This window comes from Tinamus guttatus, unplaced genomic scaffold (genome assembly GCF_059628265.1).
Source record: "Tinamus guttatus ecotype Peru unplaced genomic scaffold, ASM5962826v1 Tinamus_guttatus_pri_ptg000038l, whole genome shotgun sequence".
NCBI lineage: Eukaryota > Metazoa > Chordata > Aves > Tinamiformes > Tinamidae > Tinamus > Tinamus guttatus.
Genome location: NW_028288572.1, coordinates 4,397,560 through 4,403,232, shown reverse-complemented (window position 1 = coordinate 4,403,232; position 5,673 = coordinate 4,397,560).

Below are 5,673 nucleotides of genomic sequence, written 5' to 3'. Positions count from 1 at the left end.
GGACGCGCCGCGCTGCCATGGCAACGGCGGGCGGGAGTTCACGCCCTGGCCCGCTAATGGCGGTGAGGGCAGCCGCGCCGTTACAGGCGTTAGCGGGCAGCTAATTCCTATTTTGCTGTTAAAGGAGGTGCCATGGCTTCACATATTGGTTAAACAGGTTCCCGACTGACAAAGCTGTGACAACCTAAATCTGAAAGAAACCGGGTGGGAGACAGGACATTTGGCAGTGTTTGGGACTAGACCTTTGAAGACGTCGTGTGAGATCTGCAGATTTTTCATCTAACTCTAAATTGGTGATCACCAGCCCAGCTGAACACAGGTGAAAAGTATTCAAAAACAATGTTTGATCACACAGTGATAAAGGTTTTTTTCAGACTTGCCTTTTCAGTTAGCTAAACACAGGTCTTCCTTAGTCTGATGGTCAAGCCTCAAGCTCATGTTCTGGAATAAATTAATGCGTTCACATACATTTTTAAGCAAAATGAGGCTGCAGGTGTTTATTTCTATTTATTTATTTATTTATTAATGCTTGGACTTATTTAGTAAATCACCTGCCTCTAAGGCAGTACATAAGATTCCCCTTGGCCGCTCTGCAACTTTCTAATTTTGGCGTTCTGAGGGTAAGAGGAAGGAGGCGTCGTGGCTGTAAAGCCGCTGAGTTCTGTGGAGATAATGAGACATAAAGGAGGAGGCAGTAGCTTACACACGCATAGCTTAAATTCCTCATTTATCCTTCTCTATCTGGCCACTTAAGTGGCAAAGCCACATGAAGGACAAAGATGTTGACACAGCTGGTTAGATGGCACCACCTTGTGGCGCAGGAGCCACAGGAAAAGAAAAGAAAGGAAAAGAAAAGAACACAGAAATACCAAAAACCCGCAATATTGCTAATGCTTCCTCTTCCTATTCATTAACTGCCTATTAAATTGCAGGCCCTTTGGAGTGATGGCTGTTACAGCTGCACATTTTAGTAAGGCTATTCATTTTCATTTGCGAAAATAGCTTCTAATCAAGGTAATCAACTTTGAAAAACAGGAGAAAAAAATCTTGTTTTTGCTGTGCTGTTCTTTCAGTGCTGTGTCTACACTGTATTATGCAGAAATACCTAAATTATTTGGTTATGTGAAAGGATACTTTTCCAGCCTTTAGCAGGGATTCTATATGATAGCCCTGAAGAAAGAAAAATAAAATTCACACTGCACCAGCGATGGCACCCAGGCATCACCATGGGACCCACGAGTTGGGTCCCACTCTGTTGCTGGCTCTTGGGCCTCCACGCACACCCATGCACACAGAATAGAGCCCTCCTCCCAGGAAAATAGCTAGAAATGGGTTTTGCAAGAAGGCTGTACAGGCTGCACTGATGATCCCCTGGGCATGGCCAGGCAAGCACACTGCCCAGCTGCCTGCTCACATACAGGGCCCCTTTGTCCCCTTATCCCCCTGCTTTCCGTGCTTGTTTTTCCCAAACCACATCGATTCCTCCCTTTCTCCACCTTTGGCCCTTCCCCTAACCATCCCATAAGTCTTGTGCAGTCCCCAAACACTGTTCCCCAGCACCCCGTAATTAGCCCGGTGCCCCTCGGCAGCATCCCCTAGGTCTGCAAGGTGATGATGAATGGGACGATTTTCAGGTGTCATGTTGTACAACTTCTGAAAATACTTCTGCATTCAGTTATTTTCAAGTGAAATTCTAAATTTGATATTTACATACATTGATCTTATTGTGTTCATTATTTTCATATCGCAATTTTACCCCAATTATATATTAGGAGCTTCAAATAATAAGAACCCTCATTCAATGGCAATGTACATGATTATTCACAGAGATAATATAACCACCAGAGATAATATAAGCCAAACATCAAACAGGAGGATGGAGTTTAGGGAAAACAAAAAAAAAGTACCATCTGCCATGCTTTCCCAACACAAATTCATGTTACCACTTTAATAAATTGAAAGTTTATTTGTAAAATTCATAAAACAGTGCAACATAAAATATCCTATTTCATGACAAAGTAAGCTTTATAGCATTATTATTACAGTGCATCAGAAATATTATTTTGAGTATGTCCTCACTCCATAGTATTTGACAATCATCACAGTTGCTTTGATAATCTTAGTTGCTAAAATGCTTTAGGTCAGCTTCTTAGCTGGTGAAAAACAGGTGATTCACACCCACTGAGAATCTGGAACCTATTCTATTAATTTTCAATTAAAATATTATTGTTATCATAGTCTATGGTGGTAGAACTCAGTAAGTGCAGCAAAATGAGGCTTTCCTATTCATACGAATGTACCAATAATTCCTGTCTCAAGGAGCACATGACTTACTGGTCAGGAAAAATAACTGTTCAGATGACAAATAACAAATCTATTGGAATATATGCAATTCCTAATAATTGCCTTCATTATTAAGAACACCCTAAAATACAGTAAGAACAACATTTTTATAGCTATATAAATATCAGGGAAAATAAGAAAAAAAGCAGCATGACAAACTTTTCAAAAATACATAAACATATTTACAATACAATATAGCTAATTAACAAAAACAATGCACCAAAGAGCAGATTCTACAGAATGACCTGAATGGGCTGAATGCCCTTTCTTATTTTCTGTACCTACACTGTTTACACGATACCATTTAACTCAAAAAATGTAAACCTTAGGCTGCATGGCTCCATTTTCTGGGTGCAATGCTTTCAAGTTATTAAATACAAAACAGACTTGCTCACAGACTAGAAACGTTACGTGCTACAGGGTGCCATAAATATTATCAGACATTGTGCTTGCTCCTGTTCATTTAACACGAACATTCACACTATTAAGTACTACATGATATATATTCAGGAATAGCCCTGAAATTCAGCTGAACTCAGCAAGAAATGGGAGAGTGTAAGACAAGGTGTAATGATAAATGATAATGGTCATGAAAGGTATAAGATACTGTATAGGGGGTTATAAATCTTTATCTTCAAATTCTTGTTTAATTCCTGTTTAACTCAGGTACTATATTAAAATTGAGTCAGAATTAAATCATTGAGAACCAAAATATAAAATTATCTTGTTTCTAAATGTGTCAGTTAATCAGCAATCATCAAATGATTTTATTTTGTTAGAATTATTGCTTAAAATTTACCTAGGCTTGATTCTGCAGTTAACAGAATTTGCATATACTGATTATCTCTGAAATTCTGAATTTAAATATTTCATTTTGAAAATGTTGCCTTCGATTTTTCATTAAACAGATTCTGGCTTTGATTTTTCATCCAACAGAATTGAATATAACATATTATTGTGCTCCTTTTTAGAAGAGCAATGCAAGGTTTGCTTTTATGTCCATTGGAATATATGAAAGGGAACTGTTAAAGTCAACTGATCTGATTTCTGTCCAGTGACAGGACAAGGAATAATGGGTACAGGTTGAAACACAGGAAGTTCCATCTCCATGTGAGGAAGAACTTCTTTCCTGAGAGGGTGACAGAGCCCTGGAACAGGCTGCCCAGAGAGGTTGTGGAGTCTCCTTCTCTGGAGATCTTCCAAACCCGCCTGGATGCCACCCTGTGCCATGTGCTCTGGGTGTCCCTGCTGGAGCAGGGGGCTTGGACAAGATGATCTCTAGAGGTCCCTTCCAAGCTCAGCCATTCTGTGATTCTGTGTGATTCTTTCTCCGATGAAAAGAACACTTTAGTTTGTGGGCATTTGCTGCAGAACTTTGAAGTCCCTGTTGTTAGGCCAGCAGGTCTGATCGTGTCCCATCTGCAGACCTGGCCCTTCCACAGACAGTATTTCCTCTCTGATTTACGAGCTGGGGCTGCACTAACATTGCTTTTAGCACAGCAGGGGTCAAGCAGGCTAGCAGCAACATTAGTTATAAAATGATTTGGTAGGCAGCAGCATCCTCGCTTTGGTGTATGGAAAGATGAAATCCATGTTGTCCTAGGAAACTGGCATGTAAAGAGATATTTTAAGAAGCAGATGATAAGAGCTTGGAGTCACAAGATAACACTTTTGATTACCCACAGGATTTATGTTTAATTTTGTCTCTGGTAGCAAAGATCCAAGATAAAAAAAAAATAGGGCTCAGTGTTTCTAGTCAATAGCTGCAGATCTCTTCTTTTAAAGAAAAAAAAATTAATGCAGATAGTTCTGGTTTGTCATTGCTTTTCTACCTCTTATTTCCTGGTTTTCTCAAGAGTGCCTTCCTGGTCTCTAATAATCTGCCTAACACTAATTTGGCAACAGTAACTTTTACTTTTTCATACGTTTCTTTCTCCCTTTCCTTCTCTTTACAAAGGCCAAAAGGCAGTGACAGACATGATGCGATAAAATTTCTGAAATTTGTTACCCCATGTGTTCCAACACTGTCCAAATTTGTTACCTTTAACAGCATGTTGTTACAAGAAATTAATGTGTAAAATATTTGAAAAGATCAGCTGATGAATTAAAAGGGATTGCTAAATATTCTTAACATCAAATTACTGTTGCAGTGCTTGCAGAACTCCATGCCTACATAGGGCTTCATTGACAGAATTGTTTTGCACAACTGCTGCTTGCAGTCACCAAGACAAATGGCCTCACCCAACTTTGACAGGCACCCAAAAAAAACTAAAATGAATTGTGTTTTGAAGGAAGAATACTGACAATTTTGTTATTTTTTTCCAGAGAAACATGTATAACAGCGGGCATACATAGATATCCAGTAGTTTGACATTGAAGAGCTGAGGAAATAAATTAGAGAAGAAGGAAAAATGAAAACTGTTAGTGAACTGGTGTTGCAATGTACAGAAGAGACAACTCTGCCTTTAAGTTGACCATAAAAGACAAGCTTGTTTTGAAATGCTTGGGGTCTCATTGCTTGCGGTGTCCTGTCTCGCAGTGTTTCGTGCCAGCTTGTACCTAGTTTGCTCCTGCAAGGCCACAGGCCCAAGTTCTGCGTTCTGCAGTACCTGCTGTGCTTGATACTGGTGCGGGTCTTTCCAGATGCAAGGCAGCTTTAAAGCGCTGGTGCCCCTGTCCTTATGTAAACACTGACTTTAAGAAATGCCATATCTAGTGCCACCGTTTGGCACACTGGGTCAACAGGATGCATTTTTTCACTACAGGCTTTAGTAAGAGCAAAAAGTGCTCAAATGCCTGCATACAGTTCCAAAATCTTTTCTTCTCAGGATGAACATCCTTTTATGGGCTAACTCAGAGGGTTTCCAGTTACATCTGCAGCTGTGAAGACATCTTTATATCTCAGAAGTTGAACTGCACTCATCCAGGGAACTGATTAAAACTGATGATAAAACAGATGTTTTATCCATAATATGAAGAACACAAATCTGGACACGATTCCTCCCCCCCCCCCCCCCCCGCCTTCTTCCTATTGTTTCAGAGTAAAGAAGTAAAAGAAATATGGGACTTAGGGCTGGGATAGCCAATTCCAGTACAAAGAAATAGCAAAAAGAAGGATCTATAATGTTTTCCAGATACTCTGCATTGATACATGTTAATGCTGCTTCACTCAATCTGTGACAGGCTACCAAATTAAAACAGCTCAACACCTGGCCCTCATTTTCTGTTTAAACTTTGAGGAAGACTTGCTTTGCCTGTTACGGAAAACGACCTTCTCTGGGCTAAACTGCAGTGGTGGTTTAACAGCTTACACTCTTTAGCAGCTGTTGT